The sequence below is a fragment of the Musca autumnalis genome, unplaced genomic scaffold (assembly GCF_047663935.1).
Source record: "Musca autumnalis isolate F117 unplaced genomic scaffold, ASM4766393v1 scaffold_5, whole genome shotgun sequence".
In the NCBI taxonomy this organism is placed as follows: domain Eukaryota; kingdom Metazoa; phylum Arthropoda; class Insecta; order Diptera; family Muscidae; genus Musca; species Musca autumnalis.
The window spans coordinates 196,711,221-196,731,247 of NW_027412088.1; the positions used below are offsets into that span (position 1 = coordinate 196,711,221).

General features: G+C 36.7%; 1 long non-coding RNA gene across 1 annotated transcript; it reads left to right on the forward strand.

Annotated features, from left to right (window-relative positions):
• The first annotated feature begins 18,499 nt into the window (after window positions 1–18,499).
• On the forward strand, window positions 18,500–19,502 carry LOC141404613 (uncharacterized). Its single transcript, XR_012413056.1, has 3 exons — window positions 18,500–18,864; window positions 19,079–19,405; window positions 19,464–19,502. It is a non-coding gene; the product is annotated as an uncharacterized lncRNA (long non-coding RNA).
• Window positions 19,503–20,027: the final 525 nt, after the last annotated feature.

The following is a 20,027-nucleotide window of genomic DNA, read 5'->3' on the forward strand; positions in this document are numbered from 1 at the left end:
AGAAACTGACGCATCACTCGCGTTTTTGCGACAACAGCGGTTTAAAAAATTTAGTGGCATGGGAGCTGTATCCGATTTATCCCAAAAATAGTGTGTAATGCTACATCTACGGTTCTTGATGGTTTTTATCGAAATAGGTTTAGATCGATGTATTTTTTCATGGATGATAGTGAAATCGGATGCGCATAAAAAGTGTATGCACTTTGTGCAAATTATAAGCGTTATACCGTTTTTTGCACACTACGCTGCAGGCGATGTTACATCTTAGCCGCCAAAGTAAATCCTGGCAAATGTATGTACAAAATAAAAGAGAAGAATTCGCCGTATTGATAAACTGCATTCGCATCAAGTGATTTTGAGGATTTCGCGATTTACACGCATTTCAAAATTAACAATACCCGATACAGTTTTATTTGAAGATTATACCCCATTCAAAGGAACCCACAATTTATTTGAACGTTACCCATATCTTCCGCTAGATGTTAGTGTGTACTCGAGAAGTGATTAGAATAAAAAATTTGATTTTTTGCGTGAAATTTAACTGAAATAGAAAAATAACTCCGACCTAATTTTCGAACTAACTCACAAAATAAATTTGAAAAAAATGTTTTTCTTACAAAAATTTTATAAATTTCCTCAATATATTTTGTTTTTTTTTGGTATAATATGCAAACCGCTAAATAGATTTGTATATTTTTGGTTTCATTTGAATCTTCGCGATGTTTAGATTACGTACATATTTTTAAAATATTTTTCCGATGCATAAACAGTTTAAATTTTATTACAACAAGTTGCAAGCAAGCAGTTTTTTTGAATTCTTTCTTAATTTCCGCGAAAATTTACAACTTTTTCACTAAAGCTATGGGACTTCAGTAAACATAAAATACGTACGAAGCCATAAATTAACGCTGTTTCTCAATATCATGAATAGTGTTTTTATAAAATTTTTTCTTATAATCAGAATTGAAACCGCCATAACTTTTGCGCGCAATAACCAAAATTAGTATCTCGAACAGATATTTTGACTTTTCCTCATATACACTTTGATACGACCAAAAATGTGCCTCATCGAAATAATGGTTTTAGACCCCAAGTATGTTTGTACGATGTCCGTTTTAGACAATTTTGAGTAGGTCTAACAATGTTCGTCCGTCTGTCTGTTTGGCTGGCTGATGCGCACGATAACTCTCGAACGGATCAATCGATTCGGTTCAAATTTTGGGTATCGAAATATTTTGTCCAGATTTGATTTAAGTTCGAAGATGGGCCAATAGGTCCACTCCTTCAGGTACCTACCCCACAAATGTTCAAAAACTGTCGCAAAACTTGTGCGCACGATAACTCTTGAAGGGAGTAACCGAATTGAACCAAACTTTGCATATGGTAATACTATCTATAGTCAAACATCAGGTTCCAATATGGATTATATCTGTCCACTCCTTGAAATAAGTGCAGTTTAGTGACACCTCACGAATCGTTATAAAATTTTTTGTAACAGGATGTTCGTGCGGCCCCCGTTATGTCATTGTAATTTTTTTCGAGAACAAGTCCATAGTTCCCGGGATAATGGCGCATAACCTCAAAAAACGCTGCACTATGTCACGAGTTCAAATAAACGGTGGCCAAATATAAAAGGAGTTGGCGTTGGCAGATGAATTTTGGTATAAATACTTATAGTTCACTGACAATGTCGAGAGCAAAAAAATGGGAAGGTCGGTCCACGTTTTGGGATAGTCCCCATGCAACGGTACTTCTTAATGTTTCGGTATTTTGAATATTTAGGTAAACTTATCAACCAAATTGGTTGAATTTTGAGATGCGGGTTTTTCACTTTACAAAAAACTTTTCCGATAAAAATTATGGACATAGGTCCACGTTTTGATATAGACCCCATATAAAGGTACCTCCCGATTTTCGGAATTTTGAAGATTTTACATATGTTTCACGCCCAAATACGCCGAAATTTTGCATTGAGGGTTCCCAATGGACCAAAAAACTTTTCTGATAAAAATTATGTACATAGGTCCACGTTTTAATATAGCTCCAATAGAACGGTATCGCCCAATTTTCGGTATTTTCAAGGTTTTAGCCACATTAAACAACCAATGTAGCTGATATTTGGTATTTAGTCTTCGCCAGGTCTTGCGAAATATTTTTGCAGAGAATTGTTGGTATTAGTTCACGTTTTGATATAACCCCCGTGGAACGGTACCGCCCAATTTTCGGGTTTTTAAGGTTTTAGCCAGATTATCCACCCAAAATTACAGAAATTTGGTGTTCAGTCTTCATATATTTTTGTGAGTTTATTGAATTCGTAATATTTGGTCCAAACTAGGTTTAAGTTCGAAGATAAGCCATATCGGTCCACGCCTTCAGGTACCACCACAAAAGTTCCAAAATTTGCGGAAAAATTGTGCGCACGATAACTCTTGAAGAGAGTGACCGGTTTGGTTCATACTTTACACATCCTAATATATCTACCAGATATAGATCAGGTTCGAATATGGACTATATTTGTCCTCTTTTTTGGAACCTCCCACACAAATTTTCGGATAAGTTCACTTTAAGACCTGCTCTCGAATCATTTTGATTTTTGTAGAAGCAACTTGCATTCGCTGCCTCAATTACGACAGTAAAAGTTTTATCAGGGGCAAGTCCATATTTCTTGAGGAAACAGCCCAAAAGTTGTAAAAAACCCCTATTGCACCATATGTAGTGGGTGGAGAGCTCCTACCGAATACTGCGTTCGTCCACACTTTGGATATCGTAATATTTCTTCGAATATTAGATGAAATTCGAAGGTGGAAGGAGTAGACATTCCGATACCTCACCCACAAAAGTTTCTAAAATATTCGCTAAAATGGTACTCTAAATATTGTCGACACTCAGTTTCTAAAAAACCCTATCTATCGATATCCCCGCAAAATTTTTCGCTTTAATCCTATCCATATTGTTTTGAAAACCCTAAATACGTAACTTTTTTTTTTTTTTTGAGGAAAAAAATTGTTTTCAATCCACACAGGCTGAGGGTATATCTCTGTCGGCAATGTCGACTGATACTTTTTTACTTGTTTTTTTTTTTCTCAATAAAATGTATGACATTACACCCTAATTTTTGTTCGTTTGCTTCATAATATCTTTAAAAAATTCACCCCAATTTATTTTTTCTGTTAAACACTGGACTACATTTGGCACCTAAACATGTGCAAAAAAAGCCTCAATGAAAAATGCAATTAGACCCCAATATTATTTAGACCCCAGTTGGATTTTCATATTTTCGATTTACTAGTTGTGAAGACGAATTGGCCCCAACAGCTGAATGAAAAAAGGTCCCAAAACGATAGATCCCAAAAGTTCTGTTGTATTCCTTATACCTGTTTGGGTCCCATTTTCGTTTTCAATTTGGGGTGTTATTTCATGGGGCCTTCTTTCTGTACGCGCTTCTGTCTATAGATCTATATAGATCTTTTAGGAGCTTTTCCGTCTATAGTAAACCTCTTTAGGAAGTATTCTATTAGGTGGTCCTCTGTCTGTTGGAGACTTCTTTAGAAGGTCTTTCATCAATAGCAATATTATATGTATATAGAAGAATCCCATTAGGAGAACTGTTATCTACAGAGCTGCTTATTTATTGCATCCATGGCACAATAATACAGGTACAGCAGCAACAACAGCTGGTTATCACAATAGTTGTCAAAATTCATTATTGTGAATAAAAACACATACAAAATGTAAACAAGCAATTCACAATAAGACATTATTCTGACCAAATTTGACGTTTGGTACGAGTTGATGTAACACCTTCTTATTCCACTACGATTGCATCATTATTTACATTCTGTTTGTTATTTCATTCACAATAATGCATTTCGACAACCAGTATTATAATCAGCTGTGTTCGATGTAACTCGGAGGAAATCAGCTGTCATCTCTGTTTCACTTTGTACATTTAATCATGTTCTCTTCCTCATCATAGGTAAACGAGCAATTGCCTTAGTTAATATTGTGAATCATCATCACTAACAGTTATACTCCAGTGAATTTCATTCCCATGACGTTTCGATTCGAATATAATTGCTCATTTACCCTGCAAGCAAAAGCTATCGCGGAAGTGACTTAGGCGTGTCGCCCAGGGCGATGAAAACAGTCGCGGCGATAGTCGCGGAAGGCACCCTGGAGTGCCCTCCGTTGTGAAGAAATGAACCACGCCGGCGTGTCGTCTTGGAAGTCACTCCAGGGACACTTCTGGAAGATCGTTTCCGCGATAGTTCTTGAAATTAAAAAAAAATATTTTTTTTCAATTTATTTTTCTTTTATTTTTGTTTTTTATTAGGAGGATTGGCGGTTTTTATTTTTTTTTTTTTTTCATTTTACTTATTTTTTTATTTTTAAGTACGCTCTTTTAGAGAAATTATTCTTTGGAATTTCCACCTACATTAATTTTGTTATTTTAAAAATGTGATGTTATGCTGCCTGACTTGGGAAGCGAACCCGGACCTTCAGAGTGCAAAGCGAGTATGCTTACCACTGCACCACCGTCTCATTTAATACTCACATAGAAAATGTTCTATATTTGTTCAATGTGCTGGATCATGAAATAAATGTAAACAATCGCCTTAGAAGTCGCTCAGAAGTCACTCCGAAGTGTCGCCATACGCGATAAAAGGTAATCACAAGAAGGCAATAGAAATTGTTTGTGTAATTCAACAACGATCTTCCTTGGCGTGTCTCCGGAGTGACTTCCTAGGCGAGGGAGTGAGTGAGTCACTTCCAAATGCTGGCAGGGTAGTGGGTTATGGGAAAATGATTGTGGCTAGTTTGCAAAAGTGAGTTACTAGAAATGCAATCGTTTGGATAGACTTGCGCACACATTATGAAAGCCCAATAGAACGGCTACGCTGGATGAACTCTAGCAAAACAGTTGTTAATTTTTGTTAAATCGTCACAATGACAAGTAAAAAAGTATCAGTCGGCTTTGCCGACAGAGATATACCCTCAGTCTGTGTATATTGAAACAATTTTTTCCCAAAATACGTATGTATTTAGTGGGTTTTAAAAATTTTGGGCGTTTGAACCGACAAAAATGTTGATTAGGATTAAAGATCTAAAGTTTTGCGGAGGAGATACTAAAAGGAATGTATCGACATTGACCGTTATGGAAGTGGATCTCCAGCCACAACATGTGGTGCCATAGGGGGTTTTTACACTCTTCGGGCTGTTTGCTCAAGAAGTATGGACTTGCCCCTATAAAAACTTTTCCCTTCGTAATTGAGGCAGCGAATGCAAGTTGCTTCAACAAAAATCAAAGTGATTCGATATCAGGTCTTAAAGTGAACTTATCCGAAATTTTGTGTGGGAGGTACCGGATGGAGTGGACAAATATAGTCCATATTTGAACCTGATCTATATCTGGTAGATATATTAGGATGTGTAAAGTATAGACCAATTCGGCCACTCCCTTCAATAGCTACCGTACGAACATTTTTTCCGAAAATTTTTGAATTTTTGTGGGGGAGGTACCTGAAGGAGTGGACCGATATGGCTTATCTTCAAACTTAAACTATGTTTGGACAAAATATTACCAAGGCCATATTTTGGGCCGAATCGGCAGATCCGTTCGGGAGTTCTCTTGCGCTCCAACCACCTCACACGGTGTCATAGGGGTTTTTGTAACTTTCATGCTATTTTCTCAGGAAGTATGGACTTACCCCTGATGGAACTTGTACCGTCGTATGGAGGGCAGTGAATACAAGTTGCTAAAACAAAAATCAAAGCGATTCGAGAGATGGCCCTAAACTGAACTTTTCCGAAATTTTGTGTGGGAGGTACCCGAAGGAGTGGACCTATTGAGACCATATTGGAACTTCATATTACCCTGGTAGAAAGTTTACGCTATACAAAGAATGGACCAAATCGGTCACTCCCTTCAAGAGTTATCGTGCGCACAAACTTTCCGAACATTTTCGAACTTTTGTGGGGGAGGTACCGGAAGGAGTGGACCGATGTAGGTCATCTTCGAACTTAAACTAAGTTTGGGCAGAATATTACGGAAGCCAAAATTTGAACCGTATCGGTTCATCCGTTCGAGAGTTATCGTGCGCTCCAGCCAGCAGGACAGACAGACAGACAGACGGACGGACATGGCTAGATCGACTCCAAATTGTCTGAAACACATTTCGTCCAAACATACTTGGGGTCTAAAACCATTATTTCGATGAGGCACATTTTCATCGTATCAAAGTGTATATACCCTCCATAGCCTAAAGGCTGAGGGTATAAAAAAATGGATAGTTATGTATGTATGTAGATTACGTCCATTTCCTAAATTTGGTAAATATTTCACTAAAGTTATAGGATATTCACATTAAAGCTTTTTGCCGGATTCCTTTCCTTTGTCCAGATATGTATGTATATATGCAATGGAATTGACAATCTAGATTCTAGAAGTCCTCTTGGAACCATGAAGCTAGCTTTAACTTCATAAGACCCCTAGAGTAATTTCCATTGCCCTAAATATACTCTAGATCTCATTACTTTTGTATTACATTATTCATTTCTCTGTCTTTCTCCCCATGCATTTTACAACATTTGTAAATGACTGTGAGCGTGACCTATTCATTTACAACAATTAGTGAAAATGAACAATGACGATCATATGTTCAGATCGTGGGATGCTGGTGTTCAGTGATGTGAAACCAAGTGTAACAATCTGATGGGTGAACAGAATTTACAATAGGCCATGCCATATAAAAGTGAGAGTATGAAATATATTCTCATTAAAGTGTAGGTAAGATACAATAACTACGACCGAATGAAACCAATCTAAGGGGGAGCAAAGTCACTTGACTTATAGATGGATAAAAAACTCCGTTAGGGGGTCATGGAATTAAAAATAAACATTTATGTAATTTATTATTCTAAGAGGGCACCGATACCAAGGAGGCCCAAGGAGAAGTGTACAATAATATACCATCCGACAAGGAATTATCATAACAAAAAACAGAGTAACTGAAAGAGAAAGCCGAAGAAGAATCACAATTCCCTTCATTTCTTGCCTGTCGCATCGTGTGTTTATATTTCTTTTTCTATTTAAAATACCAAAGGGATGTTGCGTGCCTTCTTCTTTTTCTCTGTCAATGAAAATTAGATGCCAAAACATACATTTTCCAGCTGATGCTCACATTACTCTCCATGTAATGCTGTTCCCCCAGTACATTGATATGCATCAATTCACCTTAAGCAAACAGCATCTCACGCTAAGTAGACACTGAAAAGGGCTTACAATTAGTAAAGGTAACTAAAGAACTGTAAATTACTTCTTCAAGCCGATGATCACAGTCACAATATCTTTAAGTTTCTTCTCATATTATGATCATCAGGTGCAACTTCATGTTTAACTTCATCTCTTCTACCATCTTCAATTGCTGTTAACCTAGTGCCAAAGCCCTTCATGGTATTCCTCAAAACTTTAAACCACACATTCTGCACTCTCTGCCCAACCAATTACATTTTTGTGACAACAATTCTCATCCATTCTATCTCGCTTTATAACTGCCCTTTCTTGGCAACGACGAAAGCGTCTCTTACCAATGCCAACAACACCTTTACTTTGAGCGTCAATGCTTTAAACGCACTTCGTGATAAGCAAAATTTTCCAAATTAACTGTAACGTGGTAACTTGTTGGCTTTATGTCTGCATTACAATTTTTTATTTTGTCCATTGTTCGTTGCTAATTATGGGAACACGGCTAGGAAAATTCACACCATTTAACAGTTATCTGCATCTTTGGATGCATACCATGGGAATTTTTTGGATGTTGTATGCCGTTAACAGAAAAATATTTCAACGCAACGAGCTAAGAATTCTTAGATCCTAATACTGGGTGTTACACTTGACTACGCTTCATTGCATATTTTCTCAGGATCGTGATGATGAGAAAAACGGCAAAAACTTTACATTCAGATTTGTAATAGACGGTGATCAGCTTAGGTAAATCATTTTTCACATGGGAACAAATAGCTTTCAAGACCAAACTGATTTGAACTGTAAGGGAGCAATAAGAGGTAAGAATTCGTTGGAAGTCTTAATGTTTTCCACAGAATAAAAAATGAGTAGGAAGGAATATCTATTGATGCCTTATATCTGCTATAGGGGAAAGAGTTTGAAACTCTGTATAAAATACGTCCGGAAGGGGTCTTCTATGTTTATAAAGTAAAACAAATTTCCTTTTGAAGGCCTTTACTAAAGATGTCCTCCCTAAAGTATGAAAGGCTTCTATGTATAGGAGTCCTCCTAAATGTATGCTATTTATAAACGAACTCATAACAGATAGTTTCTCTTCTATCGTACAGAAGAGTTTTTCTTTTATCTATAGAAAAGTTGCTCATCTATCCTATAGAAAAGGTGTTCTTCTATCCTATAAAAAAGTTGCTCTTCTATTCTATAGAAGAGTTGCTCTTCTATCGTATAGAAGAGTTGCTCTTCTATCGTATAGAAGAGTTGCTATTCCATCCTATAGAAGAGTTACTCTTCTATGCTTAAAAAGAGTTGGCGTGTTGCTCTTCTAGCTATTCCTTTTCTATCTATAGAATAGTTTCCTCTTCTATCAATAGAATAGTTGCTCTTTTATCTAAAGAAAGGTTTCTCTTTTATCTAAAGAAGGGTTTCTCCTCTACCCATAGAAGGGTTTCTCTTCTATCCTATAGAAGAGTTGCTCTTCTATCCTATAGAAGAGTTGCTCTTCTATTCTATAGAAGAGTTGCCCTTCTATCCTATAGAAGAGTTGCTCTTCTATCCCATAGAAGAGTTGCTCTTCTATCCTATAGAAGAGTTGCTCTTCTATCCTATAGAAGAGTTGCTCTTCTATCCTATAGAAGAGTTGATTTTCTATCCTATAGAAGGGTTTCTCTTCTATCCTATAAAAGAGTTGCTCTTCTATCCTATAGAAGAGTTGCTCTTCTATCCTATAGAAGGTTAACTATTCTATCCCATAGAAGAGTTGCTCTTCTATCCTACAGAAGAGTTGCTCTTCTATCTTATAGAAGAGTGGCTCTTCTATCCTATAAAAGAGTTGCTCTTCTATCCTATAGAAGAGTTTAACTTCTCTCCTATAGAAGAGTTGCTCGTCTATCCTATAGAAAATTTGATCTTCTATCCTATAGAAAATTTGCTCTTCTATCCTATAGAAGGGTTGCTCTTCTATCCTATAAAAGAGTTTCCTCCTGTATCTATAGAAGAGTTTCTCTTCTATCCTATAGAAAATTTGCTCTTCTATCTTATAGAAAATTTGCTCTTTTATCCTATAAAAAAGTTTCTCTCCTATCGTATAGAAGAGTTGCTCTTCTGTCCTATAGAAGAGCTGGTCTTCTGTCCTATAGAAGAACTGCTCTTCTATCCTATAGAGGAGTTGCTCTTCTATCCTATAGAAGAGTTGCTCTTCTATCCTATAGAAGAGTTGCTCTCCTATCCTATAGAAGAGTTGTTCTTCTATCCTATAGAAGAGTTGCTCTTCTATCCTATAGAAGAGTTGCTCTTCTATCCTATAGAAGAGTTGCTCTTCTATCCTATAGAAGAGTTGCTCTTCTATCCTATAGAAGAGTTGCTCTTTTATCTAAAGAAGGGTTTCTCTTTTATCTAAAGAAGGGTTGCTCTTCTGTCCTGTAGAATAGTTTCTCTTTTACCCTATAGAAGAGTTGCTCTTTTATCTAAAGAAGGGTTGCTCTTCTAACTTATAGAAGAGTTGCTCTTCTATCCTATAGAATAGATTATCTTTTATCCTATAGAAGAGTTGCTCTTTTATCCTATAGAAGAGTTGCTCTTTTATCTAAAGAAGGGTCTCTCTTTTATCTAAAGAAGGATTGCTCTTCTAACCTACAGAATAGTTACTCTTCTATCCTATAAAAGAGTTGTTCTTCTATCCTTTAGAAAAGTTGAGCTTCTATCCTATAGAAGGGTTGCTCTTCTATCCTATAGAAGAGTTGATCTTCTATCATATAGAAGAGTTGATCTTCTATCATATAGAAGAGTTGATCTTCTATCTTATAGAAGATTTTCTCTTCTATCCTATAGAAGAATTGCTCTTCTATCCTATATAAAAGTTTATCTTCTCTCCTATAGAAGAGTTGATCTTCTATCTTATAGAAAAGTTTATCTTCTCTCCTATAAAAGAGTTGCTTTTCTATCCTATAGAAAATTTGCTCTTCTATCCTATAGAAAAGTTGCTTTTCTGTCCTATACAAGAACTGTTATTCTAACCTATAGAAGAGTTGTTCTTCTATCCTATAGAAAATTTGCTCTTCTATCCTATAGAAGAGTTGCTCTTCTATCCTATAGAAAATTTGCTCTTCTATCCTATAGAAAAGTTGCTCTTCTATCCTATAGAAGAGTTGCTCTTCTATCCTATAGAAGAGTTGCTCTTCTATCCTATAGAAGAGTTGCTCTTCTATCCTATAGAAGAGTTTCCTCTTCTATCTGTAGGAGAGTTTCCTCTTCTATCTATAGACGAGTTGCTCTTCTACGTATGGAAGAGCTCCTCTTTTGTTTATAGAAGAGTCCGAGGCCCTCCTTGCTGTTTAGTTTGGCAACATCCTCCTCTTCAATTCTTGCCCTTCCAATCTTGAAGTTGACTCTCTTTGTCAGATTGACCAGTGAGAAATCGTGAAATGCCACCACAAGGAGAGTGTTATCCTCTTTCCATTCCCTGTGGAAGACTTCACACCTCTTCACTTCCAATGTCTCGTTCTGTTTGCCAATGAGTTCGAGCATGTGTTCCGTCTTTAAGTTGCCGCCCTTGACATATATCGCCGCTCAGGTCAGCTCACCAGCTTCAGTTTGCCACTCTCCCAAGGAGTTGCTATACTGGTCAATGCCTCCCTGAGAGCGGCAGATTGGTACATTAAGAGGCCCCCTTAAGCCCCTTGCTGTTTTTTGTCCACGCCTTCAAAGGATTTGAATCAACAATTCGTCGTTTTTTTCGATGGCTTGCTGAAGATATTTGGGTAGTCAGCAGAGGGTCCGCTGGTGTCGATCGCCGTATACCACAACAGCTCGTCACTGTAGTACATTTTGGCTACCTTAGTGTAAGATGGTGGCCTCTTCTTCCCTTTCTAGGGATAGGTAATGAAAAGTAATAATCGATTTTTCGACTTTTAAATTGTGGCATAAACCCATAATTTACTAATGACGTAGGAATAAAACTTACCATAGTATTTGTGAACATTGAAAAATGGGATTACCAAGCAGGACTATAGGAAAAGTTTGGAGTTTCAATTAACTGACATAATTTCGCATATACATTTATCTAATGAAGTGCGATATATACTAGTTCCCAACCTTTGCCTTCGTCTGCCACAAAAACAACATTCAATACGCCTGAAGATCGGCTTAACCACCCGTGAAACGTAGCGTAATGGTTGAATGCGTGGGACTTCGGTAGACTCCTAATTTTTCAATGTATTTAATAGGTCTTATAACCTCAACTCGAAAGAGAATTAATTAAATATCATTATAAATGACCTTCGCCTTAATAAGGCAAAAAAATGCAATATTTCGGTCTGGCGATTTTTTCAGATGACCTAAAACTCGACTTTCGACTTTTTTTCAGAAAATCGAATATAATCGATTATTCGTCGATTTTCGAGTTTTCTTTGGCACATTTGCACAGATGACTTTGTGGCTATCAGAAAACTGTAAAACCACCAAAGTCAACTAACTAAAAGCTATGGGCAAAACCGAAAATCAATCAGAAGATAATTGATTATGCGATTTGCCCCCAGTCAAAAGTGGAGTACGATTTTTAAACTTTTGACTCCAAAAAGTCGATTAATCGATTATTCCAAAGTCGACTTACATACCTATCCCCTATTCCTTTCACAGCCCCAGTCTTTTCCAGAAGATTCAGTAGTCGGGGTCATCCTCTTCATATCCGAGCTCACTTTCTTGTATTCTGCAAAAGAAAACTCTTGGCAGTATTTGCCGCGTGTGTTTTGAGGGAGTATACTCGACACATTTAAAGGTGAAAGCTCTTTATTTTTCTTTGATGGCTTTGCAGAGTTATGTTCTTCAAGAGATCGAATCCTCTTCGCCGCTTTTATGTAAGTGTGTGGAGCGCCTTTGATCTCCTTAAGAACATCCTGCTGTTGTTTTATTAAGTGGCGCCTGGCCCTTCTTTTCGTTGTGAGCTTCGTAATTCTCTCGCTCACTTCATCCACCATCTTGTAGACATCCTCTTTAGTAGAGAATCCTAGCAAGGTTATGTCTGTTTCGCTTTTTCTGTCAGACTCGAAGTCATAGTCGCCCCCAGTTTCTAATGGCTGGGATCAGATTAAATTCTCTCGAGGCTTCCATTTCTCTTTCCCTATTTGTCCTTTCTGTTATATGCTTGTAGCGGTACCTCAGATGCCGAGGGACCCACATCTGTGGGAGATTGTTGCTCACGATCTCTTGATGACGAAAAGGTGTGACTCGCAAGCAGATCACAGCTCTTCGTCGGTATTCATTCTTTCTTCTTTCATTGTTTACCAGTCGGTTTTTTTTTTTTTTGCGGACCACTCGAAGATTTCCAGAGGCAGTTGATCACATAACTCTACTGTATTTTTGCAGACGTCAAATACTAAATCCTCATAAAGAAGGTTAACCCGGCAATAAGCTTTATTGCAAACGCCCTTATTTACATTGCGTGACACAGATCATTATGACAATTTATTTCCAGAGATGCTGATTGCTAAATGAAGTGAAGCCATGTGTAACATTCGACTAGGCAAACAGAATTATTAGAAATCGAAACTCAAAATAAAAAAACTATAACAAAAAAAAACAAATAAGGCTTCAGTGCATCACGTGTGAGAATTGCAGAAATGGCGTGGGAAAAATCGGCACATGGAACAATAGAAATGGAAATTACCGTTATAAGGGCCGCCCACTTTGTGTTGATAAATGTTGGTTAACCTTTTAACACGAAACGCTGTCAACTCAGGCGAAACGCTATGAAATGTAACGCATTAGGAGATCAGCTGTTAGAAGTCGCTGAAAAGCTGGCAAAAAAATGTAGTTGTGTCATGTTTCAGTGCATTCTGTGGAAATTTCAGTTGTCACGTTCCCATGACCAAAGAGAAGCTGCTACAATGAAGGTGATTAGATGAAGAAACAATTTGGAGCGTTAGATGGTAAGCTAAGCACATATTTAAACTATGAACAAAGGTGAAGGTTTGTAGTCCAAACAGAAATAAAGTAAACTGGCTTTAATAAAAAAATATAAAACTGAAAACCGGAGTTACTTTGGAAGGAGGTTGTTTTCAGCTTTACTTCGTTGCAACTCTCAAAACGATAATAGATTTCCTCTTTTGTCTGTGATTCTATTTTATGCATTTTAATAATAGTTTATTCCAAAACCTTCAAGAATCTACACGTTGGCACTTTGTTTGAATTATTACTCGAAAAGTAGTGCCGCCCCTATAAAATGTGTTAAACCAATTAATAGGACCGTAAAAGAGTATGGCTTTCTTTGAAAAAAATCTGAAAACACACATAATGATTGGCCTTAGTTTCTAATTCTGATAATTTATACTTCTTTTAACCTATCAATCACTATTTCCTTTATTTTTTCAAAATCACTCAGTTGAAACGCTTAAAATAACCTAGAAACAGGAGTTCATAAATTCAATTCCAAGAAATTCCGCAAATATTCTATATCCTTACACACAAAATTTGTTGTATCATGTTCGTGTTTATGGATCATTAAAATCATAGGCTTGGGGTAACATGAAATCATTGTAGCGCAACGATTTCAAGGATTACGAACAGGATAACATAACAAATTGCTGCCATACTCTGCAAGCCTTACAAACAGAGAGGGGAAAATCCTTGCATGTCTTTGTACATTTGATGATAACATATCAAGCAGGATATTATTTCACTTTAATTGTTCATTATCAATGGTTTGTAACGAATCAAATTGCTTTGTCATTTCCTGGACATTTCCTCATGCGTTGCAAATAAACATTAATCTTGATAAGGAAGTTTGACAAGAGCATGGAGGAGGAGAGAGATAAAGGATAATAGCTTACTACCCCAAAAGCAAGAGAAGTGAGCAAATGTAGAAAATATAGTAATGATATGGGACTTACTTTTTAAAGCCGAGTCGGAACGGCTTGTCTTACGACACAACATATAGAGAAGTTTAACACGGCTAAAATACGCTTCAAATGTCGCCAACATTACGTTGAAAGTCTCCGGTACGAATCAAAGATTTAAATACATAAAGATTGGAAATCTCAATTGTTAACATTTGTCAATAGATAGATTACGATATCATAACAACATTCTGTTAAGTAGTTAACCATTTCAGGCGATTTTAACCGCTAAGTTCATACTCAATGAACTGGAAACTGCTATGGAATACAATCCTGAGTCCAAATCTTTGCTTTCCTACAATTTGTATAAGCCGAATTGCTCTTTAATGGGGAAAGTGAGTCAGGCCTGAAACAAGTGGATATAAAGTCGCTTGTGGGATTAATGTCTCTAAGTTAAAGCGGACTTTCACTTAAGCTCAAGACCCTCACATGTTCAAACTGTGAAAGTCGCCTCGTCTCTGACTCTTGAAGTCTAAAAGCAGTCCTTGCTTTTGATTGCTCCGGTTATTAGAATTGACGGAATCCTTTGCACACTTGACAGTTTGAAAAATAAAAGGTCTGCACGATAAACCAGAAGTTTTTACAAATTTGTACAAACGTTTACAAAATGCTGTTCGATAAAAAACTTATTCAGTAAAAGAGAACTGAGAAGTTATCGAACAGGACTAATGACTTATAATCCTCAAGCCTTTACCTAATTAACTGCGTGTTGCGTGTGCGTTCAAAAATACAAAAACAAAATACATGTATTTGTTGTTGCTTTCAATTTGAAATACATGTATTTTGTTTTTGTATTTTTGAACGCATACGCAACACGCACTTAATTAGGTAAAGGCTTCAAGTGCCTGCCACCAGACAATAGGTCTGTACGATAACCCAAAAATATGTACAAATCCGTACAATTTTTTACTGAATGCTGTTCGATAACAAAATTATCCAGCAAAAGAGAGCGAGTTGGGAGAGATTTTTAGAGAGTTGTGTGACTGAGAACTTGCAAATTTTTGCTGGGAAAATTTGTAAGTTCGGCCAGCTGACTTTTAGTCAGCTGTTAAATGTAAACAACTTGAAATGTTAAAATTTTTGACCAAGAAAATGTCACAATTTCACATTTTTTAATATTTTAAAGCGTTGTGGATAGGATTACTGCTTTAAGCTGGGTACACATTGTCAGTTTTGAATGACAGCTTTGTTGTTGCTTGCTAGTGTGGCCGTTCATTTTTGTCATTCATCATGCAACCGCAAAATATTTTGTGGTTGATGGACAGTTGGACAGTTATCGATAATTGCAAAAAATCGTCATTCAAAACTGACAATGTGTACTGTACTTTAAATAAATCAAATGCAATTTTAAAATTTATGTTTTTATTATTCCATTTGGTTTAAAATATCAAAAGAAACAAAAACTATTTTCATACTTATTCGGAAACTGCTGACTTTCTTGCAAGTTGTTGCAAAATGTTGTTCGATAACTTTCTGCAATTTTTCTTGCTTGAGAGAGTAAAATTCACTGAGAGAAGTTGCTGGAACTTGCGGAGTAGGTAATTGTTGCTGAGAAAGTTATCGTACATACCTAATGCTATCATGACGCCTTCTAATTGGAAAACAGAGAATATAATTTAAGAATATATATTTATTACGTCATACTTAGTTCAACCTCTACTTATTATCATTCCCATGACGTCCTCGGTAGTGATATTTCCACTCATTCATTTTAAAGAAAAATATAAACAAAACTTTCACTCGGTTTATGCGATCCTGCTGAATGGTTACAGTCAATGATTTTGGCTAAAATGTGCATTTCAAAAAAAAGAGAGAACATTTTACAACTTCTCATTATGCACAGTCAAATGGTTTTTCTTTCCCATGACGTCCATGATGTTAATTTCGCTTCTTTCTTCCCAGAGGCTATGGGAGAGTGATAATGTAAATGTTAAAATGTTCAAACATAAATCTGAAGATTATGAAAAAGTAAGGAAACGTTTGTGCCAATTTATGGTCTCCTAATAAAAGAGGTTCCAGTCATTGAATTTTTTGGCATTCTTGTCTAACTAATGCTTGGTTTACATTTACGAAATCCACTCGATTTCAACTGTCAATTCCATTGCTTAAATGTCAAATAAAATCCAATGGATTTCAGATGAGTTTTCATTTGACGTATACGCAAAGGAATTGACAGTTGAAATCGGGAGGATTTCGTAAATGTAAACCAAGCATAAGTCTTTTCTGGTAAAAGAATAAAGAAAGGCCAATCCAAAGTCGAACTAGGTTGCCCTTTGGCTTTTATTATTTTACCAGAAATGACTTAAGGCCTCGACACATAAGAAGTATGGCATGCTTGCTGAAGTCATATCTGGTAAAAGACTAAAGGTCAAGTTCGACCTAATAAAAAGATTTCAGAATAACATTTGAATTAGGTCGAACTTGTTCTTTAGGCTTTTATCAGATATGACTTCAGCAAGAATGTCATGCTTCTTATGTGTCGAGGTCTTTACAGCTTTACTCAAATTTTTATTGTGTTTTTGGCTTATCTAATTGGCAGTTAAATTCATTCATAAGCAAAAATCCCGCTGTTGGTGTTTAAGCATAGCTAGGATATGGCATGGGCATAAATAAATAAACCTAACAAATTACAACTAAAACTATTCGACAACTAATTGCGCGTGTCTCACCTCACTCACATTGGTTTGTTTATCTATCCCACAAATTTCCACGAAGTTCAACTGGCGTAACCGCTTAACAGGCTTGCAGAATAACACAACCAAATCATTTCTCAAATTCAAAAAAGCTAAAAAGAGAACTTTGCTTGTGGCCTTGCTGAGAAAATCAATGGACATGAAAAATATCACACATGGGTGAGAACCAGTCAATGGATCCATTTTAACACACACAGAGTTTGCTGTTGTTGTTGCATGAACGATAAAGAGAGGATACACGAAATATGCTGATGAAATCAATTGGGCGATTAGGAAGGCATTGGAGTGCAACTAGCCATTGAATAGACGGACATAGACGAAATACATTTGTATGTTGAAAGGAAAAGTGAAAAAAATAAATAAAAATCAATTTATCAAAACCGATACTTTAATACGAGTATAAACTGAAAAAAGGTTTTAATACGTTTATATATAACCGGATTTAACAAACCCACTGGGTTTCAAATGTCAATTCTATCCTCATAAAGAAGGTTAACACTGCAAAAGGCTGTAATATAAACATGACCTAATGCAATTTTTTTCTAGTCAAACCCCAATGACTTTCATGCCGTGTCGTGTCGTTTGTGGTTGTGATTATTTTGCTCAAATACAAATTTCCTATGAATAGTATCAAAAATACGTTCTTGGGATATTCTGAGAACCTGCTACATGGTTCCAGTCAATGAATTCGTTTTCAAATTCCCAAAAAAAATGAATGTCATTAGTCCCGGTCCACACTACAGCGATTTCAATAAAATAATTTCAAGAAATTAGGCGTTCTTAGGTCGAGTTGCCCACTACAGCAATTTCTTAAAATTATTTTAGTATGGAACGCGATCTAAGAACGCATAATTTCATAAAATATTTTCACAGAAATCACTCTGGTGTGGACCGGGACCTACGAGTATATGTGAGAGAAAATGCGACAAAACTGAGGAGCGTAAATCGGTCAGCTTGCCGCTTTAAGGCCTACGAACATAAGCTGCCTCGCCTGCTTATCTTGCTTGCTTCTGATAAAAGAATAAAAAAGAAAAGGGCAACCAAAAATGAAGCAGGAAAGCAAGGCAACCAGGCAATGCAGCTTATGCAGCCAGGCCTTTACATTCGTCATTTCTAGGGTAACATAGTTCGAATTTGTCTCGGCCGGCTTTTTTTTTCATTTTTTTACAAGAAATAAGGCGGAGCAAGCAAGAAAAATCCATTGAGTTTTTTTTTTTCTTGAAAGCCATCTTATATGCGAGAAGAGACTGTTAAGGCCGCGGCACATACGGTCCGTTGTTGAGCGTCGCGTTACAACAACCACATGAAAACTTCAAGAACACACATGGCATCACTTACACATTTTTCATGTGGTTGTTGTTTTCAACGCGCAACGCGTCACACAACGGACCGTATGTATTTGGCCATTTAACGGTACTCTAATTTTCAAACAATAATGCCTGTGGTTAGACTTCAGTGATTTTTCTTTCCCATGACGTTCGTGATATTATTTCTATTTTTCTTCCCATAAGCTATGGGAGAGTGATAATGTAAATTATATGACATGACAACTAACTATAATGCATCTCAAAACTTGCAGAACACTGTTAGCAATTTATGATCTCCTAATGTTAAACGTTCCAGTGACTTGCATTTTATCCACAATGCCTGACTGACTCGGTTATTGTGTCCAGCTAACAAACATTTTTTTAGTTTATGAAATTCAATTTCACGCCTGTTGCTATCGTCTAACAGGCAAACAGAATGTCGAAGCACCTAGTTTTGTACATAAAATGTCCAAACCAAGAAGAGAACTTCATTTGTGGCGGCCTTGTTGAGAAACTCAACGGACTGAAAATTATCACACATGGATGAGAACCAGTCAATGGATCCACCAGCGCCCACATGTACTCATGCTACATGTTGCATGAGCTCTAAAGAGAGGATACAAAGCATTGGCCAACAATAAAATCTGTTGGCAAAATCAATTGGGCAATACGGGGAAGGCATTGGAGTGCAACTAGCCGTTGAAGAGGCATTGAGGCCTGAAATGATGTATGAGGTGAGTTCAATATAATGTGAAATTGATTTGAAAGTAAACTGTTTCGATGATTGCAATACATCGGTTCTTATGATTGATAACAAACTCAAGATTTTCAAAAAGATCTAAAAATTCGTATTTTGTTTTCTTATAATTCATATTAAGACAAGACTACAAAAAAACCGAAGGGAACATTGGATGTCACTTATTTTATGGAGAATGTGTTCTTTTCTAGAAAACCTACTGAAAATTGATCATTCAATCTATGGAAAGAAACATCCTAAGTCATGTGAGTCATGCTTTGGAGAATCCACCAAAGAAGGACAAATATGAAACGCTGAAGAAGACATTCCTGAACAAATTTATGGAATCGGAAGAGGCTACGACAGCTATTGGAAAGCATATGTATTGGTGACAAGAAGCCCTCTGGATTGCTAACAGAAATGCAAGAATTTGCACGCGGAAAGAGTCTGAAATCGAGGAAGAGCTTTATTGCCGGTGAGCGAAGATACAATTGATAAATTCACAATAATGGTCAATCTGATGCCCTCTGGTCAATAAGGTGCTCCACCTGTAGTCAACTCGGTTTCAACAAGCGACAATGACAGCTGTGTTTTCAGCTTTTTTCAGCTTCAGCCGCCGCTTAACATTCGTTCTTTCTAGGGTAACGTAGTTCGAATTTTTCTCGGCCGTTTTTTTTTTTTAATTTTTTTACAAGAAATAAGGCGGATCAGGAAGAAAAATCCATTGAGTTTTGGCCTTGAAAGCCATCTTATATGCGAGAAGAGACTGCTAAGCTGTAAACACATCCAACGTTTGAGTAAAATTTTGTGTCGTTTCTGGTAGATGAATAAAGACAAAGTGCTGCCAAGTTTCAATTTTTTCTTTATTCTTCTAGCAGAAATGACTCACAACTTTACTCAAACGTTGGATGTGTTTTCAGCTTTAAAGAAGCAGCACTTTGTCTTTATTCATCTACCAGAAAGGCTGCGGCAAGAACAAACTTGGCATCACTTAAACATTTTTCATGTTGTTGTTGTTTTCAACGCGCAACGCGTCACACAACGGACACTATGTATGTATTTGGCCCTTTAACGTTAATTTAATTTTCAAACAATAATGCCCGTGGTTATATTTCAGTGATTTTTCTTTCCCATGACGTTCGTGATATTATTTATATTTTT